Source organism: Bolinopsis microptera, chromosome 12 (assembly GCF_026151205.1).
Source record: "Bolinopsis microptera isolate Bmic1 chromosome 12, MBARI_Bmic_1.0, whole genome shotgun sequence".
Taxonomy (NCBI): Eukaryota; Metazoa; Ctenophora; class Tentaculata; order Lobata; family Bolinopsidae; genus Bolinopsis; species Bolinopsis microptera.
The window spans coordinates 6,243,507-6,259,386 of NC_087083.1; the positions used below are offsets into that span (position 1 = coordinate 6,243,507).

At 38.6% G+C, this 15,880-nt stretch overlaps 2 protein-coding genes across 50 annotated transcripts in view; one reads left to right on the forward strand and one right to left on the reverse strand.

The window, feature by feature from the left end:
- Positions 1 to 15,880, reverse strand: part of LOC134824319 (serine/threonine-protein kinase MARK2-like) — a 63,602-nt gene that overhangs the window by 47,503 nt on the left and 219 nt on the right. The gene's annotated exons all lie outside the window — the stretch shown is intronic.
- Positions 1 to 15,880, forward strand: part of LOC134824322 (sphingosine kinase 2-like) — a 60,510-nt gene that overhangs the window by 14,086 nt on the left and 30,544 nt on the right. The gene's annotated exons all lie outside the window — the stretch shown is intronic.

The window sequence follows — 15,880 nt, forward strand, 5'->3', positions numbered from 1 at the left end:
CACATTCGTAACGTGTCGTATGCCGACTAGGAGATTTTGTGACGTCACCAGAGCTGAAGCTACTTGATCAGGCCTTATATGGAATAATATCGTGTATCGGGTGTAATTGGACCCAATTAGAGCAGCTGAGCGCTCAATTATAGCAGCATCTGGTACCACCTTCTGAAACCCAGCAGACAGCTGGCCCAGAGAATCGAAATTAGAAGGATTTTTTATTGATGGAAATCGAAGCGGAAACCTTGTAACCCTATGTTTTCGATGACGCCGAACAAGATTAAGGGGGGGGTCAATGGGTATTTTTTTGTGAAACTTGATTTCGAGATAGTAGTTGACCAACAAACTAGGACCAGTGACCGAACTTTTGAGGGGGTCCCGGACCCCAACCGCCAAACGGTGCGCGCAGGGCAGCCACGCCCATATTTGGTCCAAATTAGGCCCAATTTAGCCAAATACCCTGAACATGCCCAAAACCCAGGTTTATGGTGCTCTACTTGTAGCTAGTGGTCTCTTGAACTCGTATATGAAATTTCATCAAGATTGGACAAAAAATGACTGAGTTATGAGCCAAAAACCATATGCCCATATTTGGGCATACGCACCAAATTTGGTAGATTTCGTCCCATAAATTGGTCAAATATCAATATTTTTGGATGAGACTTACTTTATATGAAAGGTAAGCCTAAACTACATATTCTCTGTAAGTTATAGCTTTATATCTGTTTAAATGTGGATACTAAGGCGAAAAAACCACAAAAAATGAACTAAATTGCCCATATCTCGGTTCGCGATATTCGCGGAATTGATCTCACCAAAATTGTAACAACTCAATCAGTTTTCAAAATTTTTGCATGAAATTTTTGAAATCGACTCGAAATCGCATTTCGACCTTATTTTAAGAACGGATTTTTGATTTAGGCCTCAAAAAAAATTTGGCGGCCAAATTCTGAATTTCTGTAATATAATTTTGGAATTTGGCCGCCAAATTTTTTTTGAGGCCTAAATCAAAAATCCGTTCTTAAAATAAGGTCGAAATGCGATTTCGAGTCGATTCCAAAAATTTCATGCAAAAATTTTGAAAACTGATTGAGTTGTTACAATTTTGGTGAGATCAATTCCGCGAATATCGCGAACCGAGATATGGGCAATTTAGTTCATTTTTTGTGGTTTTTTCGCCTTAGTATCCACATTTAAACAGATATAAAGCTATAAATTACAGAGAATATGTAGTTTAGGCTTACCTTTCATATAAAGTAAGTCTCATCCAAAAATATTGATATTTGACCAATTTATGGGACGAAATCTACCAAATTTGGTGCGTATGCCCAAATATGGGCATATGGTTTTTGGCTCATAACTCAGTCATTTTTTGTCCAATCTTGATGAAATTTCATATACGAGTTCAGGAGACCACTAGCTACAAGTAGAGCACCATAAACCTGGGTTTGGGGCATGTACAGGGTATTTGGCTAAATTGGGCCTAATTTGGACCAAATATGGGCGTGGCTGCCCTGCGCGCACCGTTTGGCGGTTGGGGTCCGGGACCCCCTCAAAAGTTCGGTCACTGGTCCTAGTTTGTTGGTCAACTGCTATCTCGAAATCAAGTTTCACAAAAAAATACCCATTGGCCCCCCCCCCCCCCTTAAACAGGTTATAATTGTCCTACTCTCGTGTAAATTGCTCTAAAACGTGATTGAAATTGTAATGATGCTATCAATTGTAATACAGTTTTTACATTAAGCTGAGCGGCGTAACGGCTGGCATTCCTGGGCCGCACTCATCCCAGATTGTCATTCCGCGGTCCGCCGCAGCTTCAATTTATCTGGATATTACAGCCTGGGGTCCCCAGGTAACGACTGGAACCGCTATATCTGCCTAATCTCAGCTATTATAAATAACGAAGCCTGTGATCCGCACATCAGGTATTGACCACATTGAACGGGCTTGAATCGAACAAGCCGTGTTATTAATATTAAAGATATTAATACCAAAAATCGTATTACTAGTAGATTACCTTCTTGTCATTTGTGCGAAGTGCGTACTCTTTATACTGCAGTTTGAAGTGCATTACAGAGTTAATGTTATGTGTATTATACAGTTACAGTTATGTAACTGTTGCACACAGTAAAACTTACTGCGATCGCGCTGATAAGAAGTGAACTGATAAGAGTCTAGTAAAATTGCAACGTAACTAAAATCAATGTAACACCGCTATATGAATAGTGATCATTTCTCAAATAGTTTTCTCAATATTGCAATGAAGTTGTCCGATTTTATTGATGGAACGTGTGACAGCCTTCCATGTCACAGTCCTCCGTCAAACAAGGACATCCTTCGTTTTCTTTTGAGCCACAAGGAAAACCATGCGACTCATGTCGATTTAATGCTGGCCGAGGTTTCAAGTTTGATATTAAGTCATTACAGTACCATCGAAATGTACAGGCAAACGGACTTCTTTCAGCCTTGCAATATTGTCAAGTGAGTGCTATTGTTTTTTAGGTATTTACCCTACAGCACAGGTTGTTCACGATACATCAGTCCGGTTTCAAACATATATTTTCTGCTGGGGGAAAATAAGAGAAATATAGCCGATCGATCTTTCATAAATTAATCTACAGATGTTTGAAACCAAACCAATGACCAATGTTTCATGAACAATCTGTAGTTGTACTGTATGCATATTTATATTAGGCACTTAGTTTCTCTTATATTAATGTAATTTAGAAACTTTCTACATTTAATTGAGCAAAGACTGCACTTCATGCTGGCCAGAGCAATATTTCACACGAGACTGCAGTATATTGCCGATCCAGCCACGTCGACGATGATCCCGTTAGTGATCTCATGATATTCATCTAGCAATGACAGCCCTTTTAGTTCTGGCAACAAGGTAAGAAAAATCGTTTTCATTTTATTTTGAAATGACAATATTAATGTAATTATAATTCAGGAAGATCAAGGGCCTCTACGACAAATTGAAAAAGCGTAAGAACATGCGGAAAAGGGAAACGATTGAAAATTTTGACTCCTTCTTGGACAAGGAGTTCCTTCTTGGTAGAGATCGTGCTGCAGACGATCACCATGTACCTGATTCCCATGTTCCTGATCCATTACAGTAAGTTATATTAAGATAAGATACTGGGAGCGGATAAGACTGATAGATTATACACATGCTCTGATATATCTTAAATTCTTAAATAATATCTCTCTCGATTCTCGAATCAAGATTAGTTCGTTGATAGCTGTAATGTTTACTCAGTAAAGCTTTAAAGTGATGTCAGGAATAATAAGTAAAAGTAAATCGGTCGGAAGGGAGTCTATGTTAGAATCAGAGTGGATGCAGGTTCACCGGAACTAGATTAAGATGTATAATATATAATATTCAAATCAACTAAATAATCTAGAATTTATTCTACAAGGTTATGTCTCTATGTACGCTATAAAAACTGACCAAAGAATACTGTAACCTTCCTCCCTGTGACCACGGGCATTCTAGTATTATATAATATTTATACATAAATCAACTGAATTATTTAGCAATTATTATTTTCAGGAATATCCGAGACAGGTTAAACGATTTTTCTAGTAGTAGTTGGATGACTACGAGATCTGCTGATAAGACAACATCCTCCTCTGATCCAGAAAATTTCCTAACACCCGATCTAAAATATTTGCTTGAAGAGATGTCAAACAGCCGATTTAGTACGCAGGTATGCTTCCAAACTTAAATGTTTTGCTTTTCTTGACAGTCACATGATAAAGCTGCTTTACGAAACAGCTTGTCTTTTAGGTTTTCATTTCAAATTGTATTTACTATGACGTAACTATTAATATTATATTATTGTATTAATAAAGTGATTGACATACGTTTGTATTCAAAGCTATAAGGTCAAAGTGAAAACAATACGGATGGTATTGAATTTAAAAAGGAAAGTTTATGATAACAAGTTATATTTCAGAAGAGCTGAAGTGGGCTGCAGTCACTATTCCATCGGTAGTAAGGGTGCATCCCTCTGATCCTGATCAATTCGACAGGTTCATAGAATCACCTTTGGTGACGAAATATCCCTGCCGCCAGCAAGCAGTCGAAAGAGCGGTGGCACTGATGACAGAATCAAAGCTGAAGTGTGCTAACAAAGACATGAAAGCAGGACACCACATTGTTGTCTCTGAGGAGAGGCAACAAAATCCAGGAAAACAGAGGAAGTTCAAAAAACTAATGAAATGATTTATTAAAAGAGAACACTCGTTATATAATATTTTGTATGATGTTTCACAATATTGAGTTTATTCCCGAAAATTTCGAGACTACTTCTTTAAAATTAGCTTTCTCTGGATGATATGCAGACTGCAGCGAAGAAATATCAAACAGTCATAAATATGTTAGTGATTCCATCGCTATACTTCGTCCACACACTGAACTTAGCAATCTTGATTATAAGTATTAAACAATGCAATATATATATAAATAGATTTTAATTCCAAGTGTTCGTAGAATAATTGAAAACGTAGCACTGTAAATGCGCCAGCTATTCAACTTATGATAACTTAATCAAATTGATGACATTCAAGTGCATTTTGAAAAAATTTACCCGATACTATGATATTTTTTATAGTAATAACACGACGTTCAATTCAAGCCCATTCAATGACTAATGTGCGGATCACAGGCTTCGTTATTGACAATAACTGAGATTAGGCAGATATAGTGGTTCCAGTCGTTACCTGGGGACCCCAGGCTGTAATATCCAGATAAATTGAAGCTGCGGCGGAATGACAATCTGGGATGAGTGCGGCCCAGGAATGCCAGCCGTTCAGCTTAATGTAAAAACTGTATTACAATTGATAGCATCATTACAATTTCAATCACGTTTTAGAGCAATTTACACGAGAGTAGGACAATTATAACCTGTTTAATCTTGTTCGGCGTCATCGAAAACATAGGGTTACAAGGTTTCCGCTTCGATTTCCATCAATAAAAAATCCTTCTAATTTCGATTCTCTGGGCCAGCTGTCTGCTGGGTTTCAGAAGGTGGTACCAGATGCTGCTATAATTGAGCGCTCAGCTGCTCTAATTGGGTCCAATTACACCCGATACACGATATTATTCCATATAAGGCCTGATCAAGTAGCTTCAGCTCTGGTGACGTCACAAAATCTCCTAGTCGGCATACGACACGTTACGAATGTGATCACGTGCCCGAGGCTTTACGAATCAAGGTCACGTGATAGGATTAGCGGTCACGTGATAGGACTGAATGTCACGTGACCTCAGTTATCCCTTATATGGCACAACTAGCTGCAATTGATCAGCTCTTAATTAGGCTGAAATCCTTGACAGGCCTATAATTACCCAATTTTAAATGAACGATATCTCATCCTACAGAATGATGAGAGCGTAAACAAAATGCTTCCCGGAATCAGCACAATGCAGGGAACAAGATGCTGTTGGAATATCAATTATTCATCTTCCACCCGTAGTCCCTACTATCAGATGATGAAGTAGGACTTACTATAGACAACTTTCCGATAAAAAAAGTTTCATCCACTAAAATCCTTGGAGTTATAATTGATGAAAACCTTTCATGGGAAGAACACATTAAAGCCCTTAAGCGAAATCTAAATCATTCCACTTCCACCTTATGTCGACTTCGCTGCTCCCTTCCAGAATTTCTACATCAACAACTATACTATACTTTGTTTGAATCCCATCTCTCTTACTGTATATCTGTCTGGGGTGGGGCAGCGAAGCATCGTATAAGCTCTCTGTTTACCGCCCAGAAGTACTGTCTTAGGGTTATGTTCGGTGATAGGGAGGCTTACCTTGATAAGTTTAAGACCTGTGCACGTACCAGACCAATAGGGCACCAAAGACTTAACAACAAGTATTTCATAAAAGAACATACTAAACCGCTATTCAAACATAATAATATCCTAGCTATCCAAAATCTCTATACATACCACTGTTACCTCGAGCTCTACAAGATAATGAAATTTCGTGCTCCAATATCCTTACATGAAGGCTACACATGCTCGACAAGGAAGCCGACCCTACTTATTTGTCAGGCTGACCCACCTGATAACCATAATACAAGATCAACCAAAATTTTTAACATGATTACTCCAAAAATTAGAATGGATGACTTTACCATGAGTGTGATGTGTTTGCGGGGAAAGCTTAAACGTGCACTATTAAATAATCAACACAGCCACGCCCCGCTTGATTGGACAATCAAAGATTTTGACTGCAACAATATTGTCTTCGAAAGATCACTACTTGCTGGTCACACACATGTCAGCGAAATTCCCCTAGTCTAGTGTTTTCCAAGTCTTGTTCTGTGAGAAAAGTATGTGTGAGAAAGTCTTTAATAAAATAAAATGAATGTATATTTTTGAATTTTTAACATTTAATTTGATAATGCAGTATACAGAAATTTTTAATTAGCACTGTATAGTTTAAGATATTTATATTAGCTTATTATAACCATTGATACAACGAACATAATTTTTCAACAGCTCTCCAATATCCATCTTAAAGTTGCATCTTATATCCTCAAACTACACAATTTAAACTTAGGCATATATATAGTGTAGACTTTCTGTCACAACAAGACTGTAACCCATAGTAACAAACACAAACAGAACCCCTAACGTCTGCTAACAATTTTCTTCTGATCCTCATATGAGCCCTGTCTCTAAAAACTCAACTGAACTAGCGTTTTGGTGTGTGCAAAAGCTTTCAGGCACGCACATTCCCTGCCCCGTTAGTTGCCTGTCCCTTCAAAATCAAACTAACAGTCAAGGACAAAAAGTCATACACCAAATGAGCATTATATTTTTATAAATTGTTTTACATCTCTTTACTCTGTAAAATGTGCTAAAAATTAAATTTCTTGTTTCAAAAATTTCTTGTTTCATTATCCTATTTTAAAAACCTAATCAAACTTCCCAATGGAATAAAAATTTCTTAATCGCTTCATTGCCACATAAGGATGAAACCAAAAATAATCGTTATGTTTTTCTCTATTACTAACATAACTGGCTCCATCATATCAATTCTTACTAAAACTTCATTAGAAACATTCCAAAAAGCAATCATTTGTAATACTTTGAAGTTCTTAGCTGAAAGCGCGAGCGTTCTTGGTTTTTACTTTTTGGTGACAATAGAGGAAGAGTTCTTGTGTCACTCGGAAAGCCATTGAGTTTGTCCCAGCAGGAGGGAGGTTTAAGGAGGTGAAGAGGTCGAAAGTCAGTGGGTTTGGGATTCTGAGTGGGGCCACTGATTGGATAGTATTAGCAGACCTGGATGAGCAGCTGAAATTCCCGTCGGACATAGCAACGACCAGATTAAGACCAGATTTGGTTCTTTTCTCGAAAGCTTCCAAGAGAGTAATCTGGTGGGAGCTTACAGTACCGTCGGAAGAGAGAATAGCTGCATCCCATGAGCTGAAGCTTGATCGGTATAACAGTCTACAAGCGGAAATACAAGCTACTACTAGAAGGTATATACCTTCTAGTCAATCTCTTGCTACTCCAAGTCCCCTAAGATATCTGATCTAAAGTTCGTGCTAGTTATATATATAGAAAATATATTTTTGTCTGCTTTAATTGATACTAAATAAAATTGTTGTTTTCTTGACTACTAAACTGACACTTGGACATAAAAACATCAACATCATCAAAAATCTCAACACTACACTCAGTAACAACAGACAAAATTATAGAACTGCAGTGCACCTCATCACGGGACATTGTGGCCTCAACAAACACCTACACACCATTCGCAAATCAGACACAAGTGCTTGTCCTAAATGCGGCGACGAAGAGGAGACTGTCTCACACTTTCTCGGACAGTGCCCGGCTATTGCCCAAATAAGAGGTCAATATTTCCGGGACTACTACCTCTCTGTCAATGACATATTCGACAACCAACACATCTCCACCATTGTCAACTTTACAAACCACACTAAACGCTTAGTGGTGCCAGAGGAGTTGGACCAGACAGGTGTAACATAGCGACTACTTTAACGCCGTCTTATTTCGCCTCTCTCTTCCACACTCAACCACCACTTAAGCGTTTATCTATGACACACCCCACAACACTAACCATCATCCTTGATTACACATCTTGATTCCACTGGCATCCTCCCACAGGACTGCCATACCCCAGAGGTAGGCAAAGCATTCATATGCTATCCTCTCGTGGGCCAACCAGGCCCAGCCTCTCTAAAAAAAAAAAAAAAAAAAAGCTAATGGGTGGTCATGTTTCAGCTTTGCTGTTGAGGTTGGTGCTAGAGGTGTGGTCGCAGCAAGTTTGGAGTGTGCATCAAGGAAGATTGGTCTGACTGGGAGAGTCCTCAAGAAGTTGGTCAGAGATTGTGGGAAGGATGCAGCCCATTGTTCAAGATGGATTTATCTGCTGTCTAGGAAAAGAGAGTGGGAGATGAGAGCTGTTTGAGCTTTATGACTTCACCTAACAGCCAGAGGTGCCATAAGCTAACTCGTCGTAAATCGCGAGCTCTAGCAGGTATCCTCGGGTGATTGTCAGATCAGATGGTGGTCCAAGAAAGACTGCTGGGGCACCTGACAGAAAACCGTATCGCAATGAAAGCCCCGAAACGGTGTCAGGTTTGTGACTGAAGATTCTGATCAAGCTCAGGGTTGAGTCTACACAGTGTAGCCACTTGCCGATGCCATTTGATGCGAGAAGACACTGATGTAAGTGGGAAGTTATGTCTAAGAAACAGCGTGTGGTTCGGGTGCCGGTTGAACGCATGTAAAAGGGAGGGTATATCCATATTTCGCTGCTAGTGATGCAGTCCTTGGCCCGGTAGCTAAGGCTTCCCCGTTTCTCGCTCATTTGTGCTCCGATGGGCTTGTGACCTCTGCGGGGGTCAAGTGCAGGATGAGGGACATGGCCGACCAGGAGAAGGTTGTTTTTGGGAGATAGAGTAGGGTTGGTTTGGTGTTGTGCCTTCGCAGTTTAACTGTATCTTTACTCTATAAATATTTCCCCACCAAGATTAATTATTTATCTAATACAATATTTTTTTTAAATTCATCAAAACATTATCCTATTTTAAAAACCTAATCAAACTTCCCAATGGAATAAAAATTTCTTAATCGTTTCATTGCCACATAAGGATGAAACCAAAAATAATCGTTATGTTTTTCTCTATTACTAACATAACTGGCTCCATCATATCAATTCTTACTAAAACTTCATTAGAAACATTCCAAAAAGCAATCATTTGTAATACTTTGAAGTTCTTAGCTGAAAGCGCGAGCGTTCTTGGTTTTTACTTTTTGGTGACAATAGTGAAAAAATGGAGTGGCGTGCTGCATGACCCACTGAGCTATAATTAATTAAATTTGACGAAACTTTCAGGAAATTTAAGTGTTAAGCTTGACCCATATTTATAACTCTTTTGCTTCTTAGGTGCGGCACCGTTCTTTCACATAGCCATGTGTATATGCGTACTATATACTGCGTGACGCGCTTGTTTCACTTCGGCGGTCGCTACTGCAAGCGAGAGGGCTCTGGTTACAGCAACACAGTGCTTGACCCACCTGCTATACAGCGTGTAACAACACAAAGCCGAAAATGAAAAAGCTATATAAGCAGCTCAGTGCGCCGCGCCTAATATAAACCATAAACTCTAAATATTGTGAAGATAAACGAGTTTTTGAAATATAATTTAGCATGCTGATTTTGTAGAATATTGCAATTATACCCGTACCATTTCCAGATGTGACTCAGCGGTTAAACCAAAGGCAGTTGATAAAAAAGGAATTTGTAGGTTTATAACTTAACAGGACGCGCGCCGAGATGGACTCGTTGACGGTCTTAATATTTGAAACAATTATTTTACGAGTATCACCCGTTAAAAAGGAGCCAGATGCCTGTAAAAGCTTTACTTGCACCCGATTTACCACTTTTGGAGCACAAACTCAAACTTTAAACCGGTCGAGCACAAAAATATGTTATCACCACGATTGGGTAGATTGTTGTAGGTTTGCAACATACAACCTACCAGGACGCGCGCCGAGTTGGACTCGTCGACGGTCCTGGAATGGAACAAATATTTTACGAGTATCACTCGTTAAGTAGATTGATTCCCAAAATATTTATCAGCAATTGCAGCACTAATAATATAAAGTTCATTATTGAATTTTAATAAGGCCATGGATCGTTTAACGCATTGTTTCATTGAAAAAAAAATCTTGTTTCATTAAAAAGAACAACAAATGTTTTGTTTCATTGCAACTACTTAGTATTGAAATATTTGTAACTGTTTAGATTTTTATTATGTTGGTGCCAGTTTCTCCAAGGATATGTTTGGAATTTAGAATATTATATTTAGATTCATGAAGTGCTTTCGTTCTCAATTTTATCAAGTTAATGGAAGTTTATCAAGTTGCTTGAAGTTAAAATTTTTTATGAACATGTTCCAAAGCTTGGCTGCATTAAACAAAAAGGTATTATTTATTTAGAAGAATAACCGTTAGACTCCATATTAGAAATAAGGGATTGGTCTACTACATTGGTATGGATATTGTCAATACAAGTCCTGGAACAGCCAGGCATTTGGTGTGTTGGTAGTGATATGGTTGGTGTGAAGCCGTTGTTGAATATTATTTCTTAGAATTTGTCCTCTGATGGAGATGGGTCTTTCAAAATGTTGACATTGAAATCACCAAGAATGTATACTTTTTTACCATTCAGTTTTGAGAGAATACGTTCATTTGCTTCGTTGAACAGTTCAAGTGATGCGTTTGGGGGACGGTAGATAACCCCTACATCTTATCTTAAAAAAATTGTATTTTACTTACAACAGTTGGGTCTTGCAAGCTAGTGATAGATACAAATAGTGATTCTATGTGTTCATTACAGAGAGATAAGCCAGTAATCTTGTTAAAGTTAAGGGAATCGTGCAGGCAAAGACACACTCCTGACCCTTTACTCTTGAACTGGTTTTTCTTTTGACAAAAGTAACGTGATTGGTAACAGGAGGAGTATCCGTTAAGCTGATAAAGGGCTCCATTTTCGGGATTGGTGTTTGTTCCTGCAAGGCCGATAACAGAGAATTTGTGGTCAATACAAGACAGCTCAACTGCAAAGTTGTCAAAGTTTGATGCATTTCCATCAATGTTAAGAAATAATTTTGACTAATATTTAACTGAATGTTTAGGTAGGATGGTGGCATTCAACTCTTTTATGGAGAATGTTTTGCAATTTTCAAGAACCTTTGAGCTATTGTAGATAGATTCAATATAATTGCAATATAATTTCATACTGGTGATAGATACAAATTTCATACTGGTGATAGATACAAAATTTACAAACAGTGATTCTATGTTATGTGCTCATTACAGAGAGATTAGCCAGTAATCTTACTATATATAAAGCAAGACGATATATATCCGTGCCATTTTACTGACACCAAGGCATCAACTTTAACGCGACTTTCCGCAAAAACCGTAAAAGATATACAACTGAAACTTTTTTGGCTGGGTCAAATGCTTTAATGGCCTCCAAATCAGCATGAAAAAATAAAAAATTGGCCAAGAAATAAAAATTTTAGTGCCAAAAATGTGGACTCCCAAGTGGTGTCAAAAACGCGAATTAAATAGGTAATCATTTATTTAGTCTCTTGAGTCTTGACACCACTCAAGGGTTAAAAAGGGTTCCTGCTAGTCTTATTAAAGTTTAAAGAATTTTTCAGGTAAAGACAAACTCCTGACCCTTTAGCCTTGGCATGGTTTTTATCATGACAGAAATAACGGGATTGGGAACTAAACAGTATTTTTGCATCACCCCAGAAATAGCATTGCCATTACCTAAATTAGTATTCTTTTGTTACAATGTTCAATAATTAATGAAACAATAACTTAATAACATCTCAACTTATAGGTAACATGGGAAACCAAGCATCAGAGTTATCTGTAGCCGCAATTCCTGATTCCTACATTGCAATCTCAATATGTTCGCTATCAAAGATAAGGGTCATGAATGTGACTCCAGATGTGAGAGAAATGCTTGAAAGACTCGACCAAGAAATAACTGCCAAATGTGGATTCACTCGAGGTCCTCTTATTGAATACTACGGTACTCTAAAGATGCATGTTGGGGATATGCACACTTTCACGGCTGGGGGAGGAAAAGACAGAGCTACTCTTGGAAAGTTCTTTGCTCTATGTCTGTTGGAAGAAATGTACAATTTAGGCTACAACATGCACATAAGCAGTGATTTAGCACGACAATGTGACCAGGCTACTTGGTTCTTTTCAAAGAGTCCGGTACCCAACGAAAACAGAGCTCGATCTAGAGTTTGCTGTATTGCTCCTGGTGGAATGCGCGGCAACAAACTTGCCCTTCTGCATCATGATGAACATATAAAACAAGCAGTTATGCTAGCTCTTGGAGATGCATGGCCCAAGGGTGTATCGGGAACCGAGGATATTATGTCCTCTGGTGAGATGCTGCATGAGATTTCTTTAAATGGATACTGGGGTCATACTCACGAAGATGGGATAAACACCCGAAAAGCAATTTGCAGTTTGGTTGGAAGGATGGGTGGACTAAACTGGAGGCTTCTTGCTTCAACTAATTTAAAAGGGACTGCCGACTCCTTCTTCTTTATATACGATCCGACTTTTACTGCTCATCCAAATGATTTCTGTATGCTGACCTTGTCTAAAATGGACAGATTTAGGTTAATCAACTGCAACCACCTCCTAGAGCCCATGGAGACAGCTATTACTACTGCTGGTCTTTCTATCCAAGAAAAGCTGGATTATTACGGTAGCCATGAGATAAAGGTACATGGAAATCCTTGGCATTCCACAGATCATGAAGCCATTGTTGCACGAAGAAGTATTTCACGGATTATGGAAGTTTTTGGGCAAAATGGATATACTCCTCTTTACGCAATTGACATAAGCCGTAGATTGACTGATAAAGCCTCTATTCTCTTCCGGAAAAATCCATACCCAGTAAACTGCAGATATGCTTGTTTGTCATTGACCAGCTTAAATAGGCTTCGACTACTTGATTTTCCCATTGATGTTGGTGTCCAAATGAGGGATTGTATCTACCAGTTCTATCCGTTTGGTGTTCAAAAGGAGGTCAATTTACCAGACTCGAACCTAGAAATAAACGTTCAGGGGTGGCCCTGGACTGCTCATGGTATGTCCAAGGGTGCTGTTTTCTATCACATGAGAGCTGTTTTGGGCAAAATGATGGCGGTCGCGGCCCAGCATGGCTGGTATGTCTCTCTTTCAGCAGATGTTTCGTCAAAAATCGGTGGAAGTGACAATGATAAATATCCTTTAGATGTTCATAGCATCTATTTTGTAAAAATACAATGAGAAGTTTCACTGAATTTTAAACAAAAAAAAACTTTAAAACCAAATTAAAAAACAGAACATTATTCAATGCTGATATTTTCTGTTATTATTTACTTCTTAGGATTGAAATATTTTTAACTGTTTAGATTTTTATCATGTAGGTGACAGTTTCTTCAAGGATATGTTTGGAATTTAGAATATATTTAGATCCATATTTTTTCTTCTGGATAAGCCTGAATTAACGCATTGCACTCTTGACTAGATTGCGATAATTCAGCAAACCAGTATTTTATTTTAAATAACCATATTGGGTTATATTGCATGTAAACCCAGATTTGCTGGGATCTTTGAGAACAGGAAAGTTGGAAAATAAATGATTTTGCCCTAATTCAGTTGGAAACCTTCCCTAGAAAGGTTAACGGATGAGGCTTGATTTAAAAATAATATTTGACATTTCACAGTTATCATAAACGTTGCGTAGATCATAATAATATGATGCATCAAATTGTTGGTTCCTATAAATGACATCACCAGACTATTGGCAAATTATTATTGTCTTTGTTAAATAGCTGCACATCAGCTCAGAGTATTGAGGAATTGGGGGAAAACACAATACTTACACAATAAGTACACCAGAAACCAACAATTGTGAACTTTACACACTTAGAACAATGGACTTCCATAGACGGTACCCCCTGAAGATCAATTGCCTTTGTACCAGTTAACAGTTCTTGGTAATATCGTATCCGTTAATACTCAATAGCTTGTATTAAAACAATGAACCTGCTTTTAATGCTATTACCCATATTATGTGCTCACCTATTATACGTATCATTGCTGGTATATCAATTGGAAGATAGATAGATGGTTCTTAGTCCCTTAGTCGTGCATGATATATTGTATCAAATTATCGGTCCTTTTAGAGCTATTCCAATAACATGTATTGGTTAGATTAGTAGGTTCTAAAATCTAAACGGTCTGGTAGTCTAGTTGATAAGTTTAAAAACAATATTGCTGACTGCAATTTCTGTTTTTTTTAATTTTCGGGCAAGAATGAAATTGAGTGTGTATATTATATCGGCTAGTGCGCTGATTACGCCGTGTCTAAACGTTTGCGGCAGCTTGGTGTGAAAATCATCAATAGCAGTGTGCAACACTGTTTATATATGGAGATATGGGTTTGATTGTTAATGCTTATGAAGATTGATAATCATAATTAGATTTATATTTTACATTATTCTATCCTTTAAACTTGTTAACATGATACAGCATGTGTTACGTGTTCATTTTATGAGTAGTTTACATGTACAGCAGTTTTTATTACATAATTTTGTGTAGTTTTTAGTTAGGGGTCGTTCACATATTATTACGTAATCAGCCGAGGGGGAGGACGTTTCCAAATACTTACGGTTGATTTCGGGGGGGGGGGGGGGGGGGGGGGGGGGGGGGGGGGGGGGGGGGGGGGGGGGGTGGGTTTGGTTGATGATTACATAATCAAAATTTTCTTTTTTACCCTCTAGAATAATAACAATTTGACCATATTTCAATTCAAATTCCACTCAATTTCACCCTGATAGTGATAAAATTTTGAAATTGATCGGATATCCGACTAAAGTAAGTGGTTTCGAAGGTGATTGGCCGGATATCAACCAGAAATTTCCAAGAAAAATGCTCGAGGGCTGAATAATATTTTCGGCTCATAATGATCAGGGTTGCATAAACTGTGGAGAAAATAAAAGTAGTTTCCAGGAAAACGTTTAAAATTTTTGACTTGGAAAATTTTCGGCCGAGTCATTCTCGATACGCACATTGAACGGCAGACTCCCGGCTTCCGAACTCGTATTGCATAGCTAGGGGATATTATGTTCATTTAAAGGCAGACTCCCCGCTTTCGAACTCGTATTGCATAGCTAAGGGAGGCCTGCCCTCCGAGATCGCATTACAAAGGGGGAGCCTCGACTCCAAGATCGTATATTGAGGAGTAAGTCTAGACTTCGAAGAAGTAAAAACCAAACAAATATTTGCGGCTCATAATGATCAGGGTGGCATGAACTGTGGAGAAAAGTAGTTTCCAGGAAAACTACTAAATTTTTGACTTAGAAAATTTTTGGCCTGAGTCATTCTCGATACATACAGGTGGAGACTTCGAAATCGGGATAGAAAACAATATGTAAACTTATAAATTTCGGAAACTTATAAATTTCTGAAACTTATAAATTTCGGAATATTTTTACTGGATTGTTTTCAGCTTGAAAAGGCAAAAGGTTTACAAGATTAGCGTATGACATTAGCTAAGTGTTTTCCAGGAAATAAGTCAAAAGGGGGGGGGGGGGGGGGGGGGGGGGGGGGGGGGGGGGGGGGGGGGGGGGGGGGGGGGGGGGGGCCGGGGGGGGGGGGGGGGCCGGGGGGGGGGGGGGGGTCAGGCCATGATTACGTAATATTGCTGTCAGGAGGGGGGGTTTGGGTTGATTAAAAATTGCTAAAATATTGATTACGTAATATGGGAACGACCCCTTATAAGAAGCTTAAAGTT